We start from the raw sequence: 14,293 nt of genomic DNA, 5'->3' as shown, positions 1-14,293 counted from the left end.
TACCAGAAAGTGATGAGTACCAGGGGTGGCCAGGAGCCCTGCAGAGGACAGTTTGAGCCAATGCAAGCTCCAGTCTTCTGGTACTGGAGGACAGTTTCATTTGAAACTTGTATGCTGATTCTGATGAACATAGCCCACTAGCATAGCCCACTGAGACTGATACCAATGGTTAGAACAGTTCCTTGTATGTGACACTGGAAAATATATTAAATGGCCAATGTATATCTTTAACAATGAAGGCATTAAAAATAAACAAAAACAAAAACTGAAACATCAACCTTAGAAACCCCCTCAGTAGCTTCCAAGTTTAATTTTATGTTTCATGGAGAAAGCCTAAGTATTTTCTATCTGCTAAATTTTAAAATAGCTGATTTTACAGGTTTTTTCCTTTACTCACAAATACACTGATGAATAAATTTTGACTAGACTAGTAATTTTTTAAAAAAGCAACATAGCTCTAACTACAGTAGGCTGGGCATTTTCTGGTCCGTCACAGTAGATTGTTAGGATTGGGTCTAAAGCCCCTTTGTTAGCTCAGTGGTCACTAGATCAGCAAATGTTTTCCTGACCTTACTTGTTAACTGCCCATTTGGCAAAATGCCACATGGTTAATTTTGTCCTGGCTTCCTAAATCTCTCTGTTTTTAGCTAGAGCCTTCATTTCCTGGGCTGAGCTGCTCCACAGTGTTCGATAACTGAGGCGTAAGGCACGGATTTTCAAAGGGATGTGGCAATTCCTGAACAGGTGACTGGAAAAAGACAACTGCCAGTTACATCTCATGTAGACTAGTCATTAGATTTTGACTACAAAAAGAAGGCATTGCTGAGATGCTATAGGCTGAGGAAATGAAAGCTTAATGATCCCCAGTCACTTCTACAGTGGCACCGAATTCACTTTCAGGAAGACTGTGAAGTTTGTGGTTGGTGCCATCAGTGCACAGCAGAAAGCTGATTTCAACCCTTTGTATTAATTGGATGGATCACTGCTACTCTTCTTAGTTGACCTAAGAGTAAGTAGATGTCATAAACATTTAAACACAAACATTTAAAACGTAATACTAATAGATACTGTGGATGGGTATCTCTAAGGGCTCCAAAGTCTGGAGTTTTAAAAAGCTCTTCTATTTGAAAGTGGTAGGTCTCAAACATGGGACAAATGGCTAACTGAGGTGCCTATTTAACATATCAAAGCATCCCTCAGTCCCTACCTGTTACAAGGTATGGCTGCCATACTGTACCCTCTACCTTAAGTTTCTCCAGCCCAGGGGCTGGGCTGCCCTTTCCTGAGCTTTCCTTCCCTATATAATCCAGCCATTTCACCTGTGTGGCCTTTTTTTGTCCATCCTTTACTCTCCTGGCTCTCGAATCTCTCTTCACACACAGCCCAACTCAGGGTCATGTGATGGGGAATGTACTGTATATGTTCATCTTATTGATTATTGAATAAAGTACTTGTTTGGCCAATGAGACAGCAAGTTAGATGGGACTATGATTCAACGAGGATTCTTGGAAATGTAGTAGAGAAGTGGTGATCCAGGCAGTAAGTGACATAGTAAGAAGACTCATATTTAAGCAAGAAGAAACAGGAAGTGTCCTTTTCCCCTTCGCATCCTCCAGCAGCGGGATGTGAGCCACTGGCAAGAGAGGGTGCCAGTGGAAGGCATCCTCTAGAAAGATAAGTCTTATAAAATATATAGATTTATGATAATTAAGACTGAGCTAACAGATGAGGAATCCTAGTCATTGGCCAAGCAGCATTGTACCTAATACAAGTTTCTGTGTATTCATTTGGTCCCTAACTCGGGTGGGCGGCTGGAGTAAAGCACACACTTGGTGGTGGGGCTCGGCAGCTTTTGGCAGAAAAATTTATCGTAACAGTCATGTTCACTCTGGACTCTTCCAGATGTCCCTGCCTCTGGCTATGATCTCCCTTTAATCTACAATAACCTTTTCCTCCACCATACCTTGGAGCAATTATTTCTTCTTCTTTTTTCATTCAAAAAAGGATAGAAAAGTACTAGGAGGTCAGCATGATGGTTGGAGGGTGGATGCTGAAGAAGAGAAAGATTTTCTTAGAAGTCACAGGTAAAATGAGACCATCTGTAGAAAGCATCCAATAGCTTTCTTAGCAAGTAAGTTAATAAAGTTTACTGAAAAGCAGGGAGCAGAGAGGGAGAGATTGGTGAGTGCCTTGGTGACAAACAACAATGCCAGATACCTTTGATTTCTTTTCAAGCTTATCCTCTCTATTCTGGCCTGAGAATGAAAATGAGGACATGACCACTCCACTGTATGGATGGCTGAGGGGAAGGTTTTGTTGTAGATCCGAGGGAGAAAACAGTCAGAGGCATCTGGAAGAGTTCAGACTGAACATGGCCAGCAGAATAGACCAGGCCATGGGGGAAAGAGAGAAAGGAGAGCAAGAGAGGAAGAGAAAATAAAGGGACAAGAGAAGGGACCAGGAGAGGAAGAAGAACCGTGAGACCAAGAGCACATGGTCAAAACCACTGAGCTTTTAACAGGAAATCAGTAGCTGTGGGGAGGAAAGGGAAGTCCCTGCACTGGAGAGGTTGAGGGTAGGGTGCAGGGTGAGAAGTGCAGAGAGGAGCCACAATAGCTACTTGCAGTGCTGAAAGAGGCTGGGGACCACCAGGTGCTCTAGTATGTTAACTGACACTACAGAAGTCTTTTGCCCTGGATTTCATTGGGACCTAACAGATAAAAGGCTAAGCCAGGAGGACCCATTATCATCAGGACTTCTTTAGCTTGTGGCTTCAACTTTAAGTTCCAGGATGCCCTGAGAGTTGCCTGAGAGCATGAGGATGGTGTGAGGTGTCTTCTCCCAGGCCCTTGCACCAGGCTGGTTTTGTTTCTGTACCAGTCCTAGTTCTCCCTCCAAAGAGTGCTGGCAAAGGCTCCTCTCCGAGCCTCTTTGGAGCTAGGGTGTTAATGGTCCCACTGTTGCTCATCCTGGTCATTGGCAATCCCTGGGGCTTTCTTATACCCAGCCCACACTATTATCAATAGACATTTATAAATGGTCTCTTGTTGAATTATTGTAAGTGATGCATTTAGACCCCTACTAGGGACACAGCCATATACTCTTTGAACCTCTCTCAAGGGAGGTTGCTCCCACCCCCTTGAAGTCTGTTCAGAACACACCCAGATGCCAAATTTTCAGCACAAAGGAGATTTATTACCCTGGAAGGTCAAGCAGGAGAGGGGGTGTGGGGGGTGCTGCAAAGGCAGATAGCAAGTAGCAGCGGCAGCAGGTGTTGTTTTGTAGGAATGGTTTTTTAAGGAGAAAAAGGGGAATCTGTGCTAGGGTGGTCTGACTGGTATGTCCTGATTGGACATATTAGCCAAATAGTGAATTTTGATTGTTGGACCTCGGTGTTTGTCTCAGGAATGAGTCAGTGTCCAAATAAGGGAATGGACCTGGGGGCTAGCTTTAGGAATGTAATCTAACAGTTTTTAGCAAGGGAGAGGGAGAAGGAGAAAAGGGCAAAACCAGCTGGTGCCATGTTTGCCATGCTTGGTCCTGCTAGAGCCCTTTACATATATATATATATATATATATATATATATATATATATATATATATATCCCTTTATCCTTTTCCTGCCTCTGAGACCCAGGATACAGACCTCCAATGAATTTAGCCAGTAGGATTTACCATCAGGAAATCATAGGGTGGGAGGAAAGAGAAATGAGTTATTTCCTACCCCAGATAGGCTCATAAGTCTCATATGTTCCTCTATATAAGACCATGGCTCCTTGGCTGAGACCCATTTCCCAAGGTTCAACTCTTACTCAAATTTTATTGTATCTTTCCAACTCTATGGATGGGAAAAAAAAACAACTTTGTAGTGTGGTGCTATATGACTGCTCCATTTTTACAAAATAATCCTTTCATTAAAAGCAATTATTCCTAAAGTGTATCCGTTTTGCAGGGACCAGACTCTCATCCAGCCCCTTGCTTAAGTAGCCATAACAGGCTACAGAAAAAACCTAGCAAAGAACAAAGACCCCTGACTCAGCACGTGTGCTTAGTTTCTGGCCTTCTGACCTTGCAGGAGCTGCCCTAGGTCAGATACCCTCCACAAGGCAAGGAACCAATCACAAGTTAACTGAGGCACTTGGCAAAAGTGGTATAACATTGCCTTGCAGAGCATAGCAACTGCCCTGGGAGGGCCTATAGGCCATAACAACAAGTTAACCAATCAACACAGGACAGGTTCCAAGCCTAGAAGTGCACCAATCCTGAGACTGTTGCATACCCCTAGACACTCCCCTTACCCTATACAATAACACCCCCACCCCCCTCCCGCACCCCCACGTCCCCACCTCCCACTCCCACCCCTACCCCCTGCCTTGAAGCCCCTTGGGGTCCTTCTTAGTCCAGCTGCCAGCAGCTGTGAGGGACAGATGAGGGGCCTGAGTTAATGCCATTAACTCATTAATAATAAAAAATTCTTTGATTTTGAATTGGAATGGGCCTCTTGGTGATTTTGGGGTTCAGAGTTTGGGCACAACAGTTTCATGCAAGAACCTTGACTGACGTGGTGGGTTTTAAGACATGGCATTAGACACAGATTGGAGATTGGTTTCTTTCTTTATATACAATGTATTTTGGTCATATTCTTTCCTTCCCCCATTTCCTCCCAGATCCTCCCCTCTTTACCTATCCAACTCTATATTCTTTCTCTCTCCCTCAAAAGAGAACAAAACTACCACAAAAACATGTTCATTAACTCGTTCAATGCTTTTAAAAATATGTCTTTCATGTGTTTGAGGTTACAATATAATTACATCATCATCCCCCTTCCCTTTTCTCCTTGCAAGCCCTGCCATATGCTTCCCCTTTCCCCTTTTAATAAGGCTGTGGCATTGTTTAAATTCATACAACTAGCAAGGGCACTGTCTTCCCTTTTCTCTTTCTATTTCAAAATTTTTAAAAAGTTTGAAGAGCATAAAAAAGCCCACTAATTGGTCTTTTGTCTAATTCAGGCAGGGTGTGTAGTCGGAAGGAAGTAAGATGACAGTACAAAGAAGTAAAAAAAAAAAAAACTTACAAGTGAATAATCAAGAATAACAATGAATTAATAACATCTGGGAACCTTCCACCATATAATGTAGTTATATGAAAGGATACCTTACAGATTTAAGCTCCAAGAAAACATAACCAGTGCAATTTCCTTCTTGAAAATTAAGCAAGTCAACTACTCATATGGAAAGCATTGTGAGTTTTTCAGTTTAAAACTGAAAGAGATGGATAGGGGTGAGGAGTAAAAATGAGCAGAACACATCCCAGCTCTATGCTCTAAGATGTCTATTACCTCCCAAGTAAGAAAACTAGTTTCATACACAATAACTGTCAGAGAGCTCAGCCTGTTGGTCCTGATCATCACTGCTTGAGCAACCAATGCAGAACCACAGAATCTATTAGGATCCCACTCTGTGTGAGGCACTGTGCTACATACTTGTATATGAACATGAATGAATATGACAGACAGAGTCATGATGACTCTAAATCAAAGCAGACTATGATGGATATATAAGCAAGCCTCTCATACTATAAATTCAAGTGCCTTGAAAGCAGGAGAGCAATCCTGTTGCATCCTTTTATCTTACATTAATTCCTCAAGCTGAAATTTAAACCCAGTTCTATTTCATTTCTAAGAAGAGATGGATAGCAGCTATTCACTATCTTTCATGTAATTGCATCTCAAAGTGTAATTTAACCATGACTTCACCTCTCCGCTGTCACTCCTCTGTGTTAATCTGCCTTTGTTATGCCATGTGGAGAGCACCAGCCTTCTACCATAGAAGTCTTAGAACACATAGAGCTGCTTCCAAAGCTTTAGGTTGCAGCAAACCCCACATTTCAGGCCTATCAAGGGATGGTGGGCAGAGCTTGCTACAACTCCTCATTCTAAGAGTGCTTCTCACTTTTACTGTTGATATTGTAAATTGGCAAATCAGAAGACATTTTCAGTGACTAAAACAAACAAATGAACAAACAAACAGAAAAACCCCAATACCATAGTGTTTGAATGTCACAAAGGTCTGCCTAATGACCTGGAGGACTAAAATGGTCAGTATCTGTGTAGAACAGTCACTGCACAAAGGTGAAGAATTCCCAGCCTGTAGGATAAATCGAATCGCCATAAACTGTCATCAGCAAACACCTCCAGACTAGACAGGTATTTGTTCCCTACCTGATATATCCACCTGGACCCATACCCTAGACTCTTCACAGCACGGACATCCATATGCAAGAGAAGGTCTTTAGCAAGTGAGTTTAGTAAAATATAAAAACAGAAGCAATGCTTTGAAATTAGAACTCTACAAGGGTGTCTATGTGGTGCACTATTACATTTAGTTAAACATAGAGCAGGCACATAACAGGTGAACTAGTTGTCTTAGTGAAGTTGATGCTCACTGAAAACAGAGACTAGCTTTTATCAGTATTAATCTGTTTATGTGCTTCCTACACACCTGTGCAGGGCTCTTCACTTTTTTGCCACATAGTTCTTAATTTCTCAACATTATCAGAAATTTAAAAAAAAGTCTCAGGACCTCCTGGGGTATGCAACATCCATGAGGGATCTGCATTAATTAGAGTTATAAGGGGCCAGGAAGCAGGATGAGACTGGGTTAGTGTGTGTGTGTGCGCGTGTGCACACGCACACGCATGTGCACTTGTGTGTGCAACATTACTTCCTACTTAGAATAATTCCTACAATCCATAAATGTTTGATTGCTGTTACAAATCCCTGTGTAGTAATATTTGCAGTCCCTTTTGGTGATAATAATCATTGCCTGTTTGAACTATGATTCAACTCTTCATGTTGATTTACAGTTTTTATTTATCTGCCCATTCTCCACCACCTGATGAGACTACTGTCCCTTGGAAAAAGCAATGGTATCTTATAGTATGAGGTATTAACTGGGTCCAGAAAATAACCAGGCATGGGGGAGATGCTCCCTTGAGTGACTGTAGGGGAGAAAGTCTTTTCAGAAGCCCTAGTAAAACCCCCCCCTGATTGGTGATGGTTCTGTGTCAAAGACATGGGTTTTTGTTTGTTTCTTTGTTTCTTTGTTAGGAGCACTATTCCTGGTGCTCACTCAAACCAGATTCATCTAATTACGTGTTCGGTTTTTAACAAATCTCCTCAGTTACTGAACTGTTTAATAGTGGTCTTTTAACTACTTCTCCCACTAAATCCTTGAGGACAGCATGTGTCCATCATTCATCATTGTATCCTCAGTCTTCTGAGATACATAATACATAGCCTTTTCTTACCTTTTTAATATTTGAATTAAGTGAAATGTCTTTGCTTGCTTATTCAGTGATTTTTAAGCAAAATGTAACTAAATATTGCTGTGTAGAACTTCAGGAGTGTAGACCGAGGTTCTTAAGGTTAGCGTGAGCCACATAGTAGATTTCAGGATAGCATGGACTATAGCATAAGATGCTGGAGAGAGAGGGAGGAAGAAAGGGAGGGATGGAGAGGGATGAAGCAGGTAAATAATATTAATTTGACAAAGGTTTTAGAGGAATAAAGGAAACACTGTATCAATGCAAACAACTGTAGCAAGCCCTGAAAACAAAGAAGGATTTACTCATTATTTTGTGTGTATGGGTGTTTTGCCTGCACATATGTGAGTGCATCACCACCTACATGCCTGGTACTTGCAGGCCATAGAATAGGGCATCAGATCCTATAGAAAACACAGTTGAAGCTTCCATGTGAGTACTAGGAAATGAAGCCAGGTCCTCTGGGAGAGCAGATAGTGTTCCTAACCACAGATCCATCTTTCCAAGCCCTAATTGCTACTTTCACATATTTAAATGAATGAGAACTAATCTTAGGATTTCAGTGATTTGTGTTACACTGCATACCTTAGTAGATAGAAACTTTCTGTTTTACTGACAAAAATTGTTTCTCCAACCCAGCTTTCTGAGTTTGACAGAATAGCTTAGGTGGTACATACTCAGTCCTTCGTTATTTTACAATAGTATTTCGGGAGGGGAGGGTTTTCCTAATTTTCATCCCCACAGAAGATGGCCTACCTTTAATATCAATAATCATTTCAGATAAGAAGGCTGAACAGGTAATTCAGAGAAACAATACTAATGCCTGGTATATATCACAAAATGTTATGAGTATATAACTCTTGGTCAAGTTTAAAGATGCAATATTGGAATGAAAATTTAATGTGCATATCTGTGGATGAGTGATTTTACTCATAGGAAGAGTCTATCCTCCTGATACACTAACATCACACACACACACACACACACACACACACACACACACACACACACACACCTTTAAAGTCTGTATTGTGATTCTAATGTTTGAATGGGAAAAGCCCTGTGTACAGGTGGGTTGGGTTACAGGAGGGAACTCTGGAGGCTTAGCTGAGAGTGGACCTTCTGGAGGGTTTTGGAAAAGGGGAGGGGGGAAGGGGTTTAGGAAGCACTGTCTAAAAAAAGAAAAGCTATCTCCTTGAGCCTTAGCACTGTTTTAGTCCCAAAAGAAATACCATGGATGTCCCCAAATCATTGAATACAATGAAAATGTCCACTGAAACCTCCAAATACACAGCAAGGGAATCCCATGTGTAACACGTGGCCCACCTTACAACCCTTTCCTCCTGGAACCTTCCAGCACAAATTCTCTAATGCACAGCTCCCTCCACATGCTTCCAAACTCAGTACCATGCAGATCAATTGCTTCTTCACTTCACAACTGTTCCTTGTGACTTCTTACATAAATCTACAATTTTAAGGGACTGTAAATATAATCAATATTATTTTTATTATTTTTCTTTTACTGAAGGTTTTTTTCCTCTTACTTTTTAGGCCAGTAACTTTTCTCTTCCTTCTTAACCATTCTTCTGTTCTGTTTCTTCACCTCTGTATTAATTATCTGTTGTGTAAGAAGTCATCATATTCAGGGACTTCTAAAATTCTGCAGTTGTTACCTCAAACTTCTTCAGCTTGGGGATCTAGCTTAGCTGATTCTTGGCCCCTGTTTCACTAGGACTGCAGTCTTATTCAAACTTGGGGACCTCTTACGTGGTTTAATTGTTGGCAGCATGCATTTTCTTGTGGCTGAAGGCCACAGAGGGCTTAATTTCTTCAAGGCCAGCAGAAGATTCAGTTTCTCCATGTCTCCGATTTCAGGGAAGATCTAAAGTTTCCTTAAAGAGTTCACTTGAGTGGATAGACTTTCCCAGTTTTGTTTCATCTTTGAGACATATTTCATGTAGCCCGGGCCAACCTCAAAATTGCTGTGTAGCTAAAGATAAGCTTGAACTTCTGATCCTCCTGTCTCTACTTCCCAAATTCTGGAATTATAGACATGCATCATCACACTAGGTTTATGTAGTGTTAGGGACCAAACCCACGGCCTTATTCATGCTAGGCAAGCACTCTACCAACTGAGCTACACTCCATCTTGCCTAGCAACATGCAGCTAGCACTGACTGGGAGAGTGAGTTCTCATACTTGAGAGAACCTTTTAGGCCAAGCTTGGAGGAATCCTCTTGCTTCTTCTCACATCCTTCTGGGCAGCACCCAGGTATTCGAGAAGGTTTAGAAATTAGTCTAAGCATGACCTCATGGTGATGCTATGAAACAGAGAGATCAAACCTTTGGAAAGGTAGGTATGGCTGTACTGACCTGTAATGCCATCACTCTTAAACTTGGGAGACTGAGGCAGGAGGATTCCTGGAAGCTTGAGACTAGTCAGAGTTACATAGAAAAACCTTGTTACAAAAACCAAATAACAACAAAAAAAACAAATAACAATAATTTTTTCTAAACAAAGTAAAGAGAGACTTTGGGGATGTCAGTTACATTTTTACGTTGATTACAGTGGTGGTTTCATGGATATTACACATGTGGCTAAATGACAATACTATTCATTTTTATTGACTATCAATTCTACGTTAATAAATGTGCAAAGCCATGGTGGAGAACAAGATGTTTCCCTTGAGGGAAAGTCATAATTTGGGGACTAGTTAACTAATCTGTCTCATAGTCACGTATTGTGGATATTTTCCAAATTTGCCATTTTTATATATTCAACTAATTCTATGAAGAGGCTCATGTCTGGTTTATCAGTCTAGATGACCTCCCTTGGGGCTGGGAAAATGTCTTAGTGCTCTGTTGCCAAGGACCCACATTCAGTGACCCACATCTTCCTTTAACTTCAAATCCTGGGGAATCTGACATCCTTTTCTGAAATCCGTGGGCACATGTACTCACATGGGCACATACCCACACAAAAACACACTCATGTACTCATCATTTTTTGTTGTTGTTTTTTCAAGGCAGGGTTTCTCTGTAGCTTTGGAACCTGTCTGGAACTCGTTCTGTAGACCAGGCTGACCTCAAACTCACAAAGATCTGCCTGCCTCTGTCCCTCCAGAGTGCTGGGATTAAAGCTGTGCTCCACCACCGCACAGCCTTTTTTTTTTTTTTTTTTTTTTTTTTTTTGAGAAGGACTCCCATACTCCTGGGTTATATTTTTTAACTCACTAGATTTCTTGCAAGATTCTTTTTTAATACTTTATATTTTCATTTGAATTAGAAACAAGATTGTTTTACATGTCAATCCCAGTTCCCACTCCCTCCCCTGCTCCTCTACCACCCCCCTAACTAATACTCTACCTATCATATATCCTTTCTTTGCAAGACTCTTAAGATTATACTCAGTTTTTTTCTCTGCCTTTTCTGGCTGGTTTGATAAATTTTCTGTATCAGTCCGTTTTATTTTCTCATGCTAATTTGGAAATTCTAGCATTCCTTTATATTCTGTCAGCAGATACATTTTATATTCCTATGCTCAGAAGACATTTTCCTCACAGCCTGAAAATAAGCTAGCAATTATTTCCACAAGATAAACTCTGAAATAGTTCTACATACATTTTTTCCTCTCTCCTCCATCTCTCCCAGATGAGACCCTGGCAGCAGAAGTCACTCAGCCCTCCCCACATTCCAGTATCTAGACTTGCTAAGATCACTTCATACTTTAAGTAACTGGAATAAAGTGGTCTCTTCAGCCTGCTTCTCTGTTCTCAAAGCCCTTACCTAATACCCATATCACATAGAAGTTTTCAGAGATCCAAAAACCATGTAAAATTCCACACCTGATTTATCAAGCAAGACAGTTTATGTGACGGTTACCGTGTGCCAGGCACAGCTGAAGAAGATGACAATTATCAATTCATTTAGTATTTACAATTCTGTGAGGCACCACCATTATTTTCTCCATGCTACAGATAAAAACCAAAGCATAGCAAAGCAAAAGACCAAGTTCACTGAGTCAGGAAGAAGGAGAACCAAGGCTCACATCCCAAGAGTGTCCTGAGCAATGGTTCTCAATCTGTGGGTTGTGATCCCTTTGGGGGTCACATATCAGATTTATATTATGATTCTTAACAGTAGCAAAATTACAGTTGTGAAGTAGCATCAAAAATAATTTTGTCGTTGTGGTCACCACCACATGAGGGACTGTATTAAAGTGTCACAGCATTGGGAAAGTTGAGAACCACTGGTCCTGAGATGCTATGACTGTGTCTCATAAATCAGCAGCTTGGGTACCACCTGGGATTTTTTTCCAAATGCAGCCTCTATCTCCATCCTGAACTGTTGACTTCCACATTTTAATAAGATCCTTAGGTGATTAAATGCACATGGATGCTCAGCTCTACTGCCCTATAATTTGCAGGAATGAACGCACACACACATATACACATATGCACATACATTCACACACACACATACATACATATACACACAGGCACACATGCACATACACATACATACATACATACATACACACACACACACACACACACACACACACACACACACACACACACACACACCACCAACACCACCACCACCACCACCCTGAATTTAGGAATGTTCATGAACACCTTTGCCTACTTAGTCAAGAGAATAAGATGTTAGTGAGGATAGGCCTCATAGGCTGTTTTTAGTCATCTACTTGGCCAATAATTTTTTGTTTTGCATGCAGATTTCATTTATTCACTTCAAAATCATGTAGGCTTTTCTCTTTATCCTTAGAATTCATAAATTTTAGCAAAAAAATGCCTTCGTGTGTACATTTTTTCATCAATCATTCCTGAAGTTAGTGAGCCCTTTCAGTTTGCAGACTCATTGTTTCTTCATGGCAGGGAGATGTTCTAATTTGTTTAATTATTGCCTCTTCTCCATCTGTTCCTTTTGCTCCTCCAGAACTCCTTTGATTTACTAGTTATGTGTCCTTGGTGCACCTTCCAAGTCTCTCACCCCTTCTCTAATGGTTCCCCTCTCACTTTTTATCTTCTGTTTCAGATGACTTTTCAATGTGACTCACTGTGCCATTTATAAATCTCTTTTGATTTATCTATTGAATTGTACAAATGTTCAGAAAATGTGAAAGGGAGCGCTTACCTTCATTTCCTTAATGAGTGTTTTCTGATCAGTTCTTCATCTGCCCCTCAGTTTGGTTGGCAGGGTTTGGGTTCTTTAGACTGGGGTGTCACCCTGTCTCTGCAGGTTAGGTCTCTGTGTATGTAGATGGGTTTAGTTACACTTATCCTCTCCCTTTTAGCTCATGTCTGGGTATTGCAGCAGCCTGTGAGTCAGTGTTGAAAAAGCCACCGGCATGCCAGGCCCCTTCTGAGTCACTTAAAAGTGACTTCTCTGCTCCATAGAATGTCACACTTTTCCTGCCTTGGAGCAAGGAAGGAAGTTGAGCCCTGGGTCTCTTGGGAGCACAGAAGACAAACACATTTATATTAGACCAAGGTCATTGCCCCTGAAGACCACAACTCTCTGAAATCAGTCTTTAAAGGATTTCTTCATTTTTGCCAAGTTCCCAGGGGCTGGGGACTATAGACAGAAGGATTCTGTAACTGGCCTTCTCCATCTAGGGTACAATGCAAATACAAAATGCTATGTACTCCCTGAAAAGAACAGGGTAATATTTGTTGTGTATTATGTTTTTGATGATGCCTATGATATGTGGTATAATAGAAAAAGGGAGAAATGACATAATAATGAATTCTATATATCATTTTGGGATGTTAAATGTGTGTGCATATATACATGCATTAAGGCTTTTAGGTTGCACGTTATGAAGAGTCCCTTTGGTTAATGTGAACAAAAGGTTCAAATATAAAATCACTTATTTGGATAAATACTGACATAATGAGCTGATGGCCAATGTTAGATAATCGAGATGTAGAAAAGGAAAGAAGGGCAACATCAAGATGTTTGTGTGTGTGTCTATATATACCCTAGGTGGGCTTTGAACTCATAGTCCTCCTGATTCAGCCTCACAGATTTCTTTAGAGTATTGCCATTTACATGTCTCAGTAGCCATGTCCAATTCCCCTTACTGGACTGAATATGGCTGTATTGGTTTGGATTCATTGTCTGTTCCTAATTGAATCAGCTCATTCAAGAAAAATAGGAAATATGTGGAATATTTCCCAAGTTTATTAAGATTGTCAAAGATAACATTAACAATATTGGAGACCTGGCAGCAGCATCCACACAGGAATCCATACATTTTCTTCCCCTGCCACATCCTCACACACCACACATCCCTGAATACCCATCAAATTGCTACTTATAAAAAGTAGAAATAGTACAGACATGATTAAAAGAACAGAATCTTTCTTTTTGTTATTGTCAAAAACACTTTAATACTCTAAGAATCTCCATGGTAAATTTGATTGACTGATGATACTGGAACCAAATCCAGTGCCTTATACATTCTGGGCATTCTTAGTGCTCTACCACTAAGCTACACCCCGCCCCCCATGATGAACATTATTAAATAATAAGGAAGGAAGAAACAGTGAGAGGGAATAAAGGCAGGCCAATTCAAGCATCTGAATCAGTAGAAAAGGCTTCTGCAAAATACAAATCGAATCACTTTCGTGATACTCTGTATTTCTTCCAAGTATGAAGAAAGATATTTAACTTGCATCCCACACACATGGCACCACAGGCAAGATCTGCCTGAGCTGCCACTCTCACTTTCCCTGGGCTGTTCTCTACATAGAAGGTGGCAGTGTCATCCTGGCCCAACCCAAGCAAAAGGCAGTCAATAATGAGCAAGGCTGCGGAGGAGAAACTTACTGAGTCAGAGTTCCTGTTCATGACTACAGTTCCACCTTAGCTTGTCATCTGGAAAGGGGGTAATATTTCTGCTTTCTCTTCTCACTTTATCTATGCATCCTGTAACAACAGACAG

The 14,293-nt window shown here is 40.9% G+C and overlaps 1 long non-coding RNA gene across 1 annotated transcript in view; it reads right to left on the bottom strand.

Annotated features, from left to right (window-relative positions):
• The window catches only part of LOC103163422, a 34,188-nt gene extending 21,554 nt beyond the window's left edge, over positions 1 to 12,634 (bottom strand). Inside the window, exon 1 of the long non-coding RNA XR_003480356.2 lies at positions 12,481 to 12,634. This is a non-coding gene — a long non-coding RNA (uncharacterized LOC103163422). The remainder of the gene's footprint in view (positions 1 to 12,480) is intronic.
• Positions 12,635 to 14,293: the final 1,659 nt, after the last annotated feature.

Source organism: Cricetulus griseus (assembly GCF_003668045.3).
Source record: "Cricetulus griseus strain 17A/GY chromosome 1 unlocalized genomic scaffold, alternate assembly CriGri-PICRH-1.0 chr1_0, whole genome shotgun sequence".
NCBI classification, from domain to species: Eukaryota; Metazoa; Chordata; class Mammalia; order Rodentia; family Cricetidae; genus Cricetulus; species Cricetulus griseus.
Note: the sequence above shows the minus strand (reverse complement) of the source record. Positions and strands in the feature narration are given on the sequence as shown.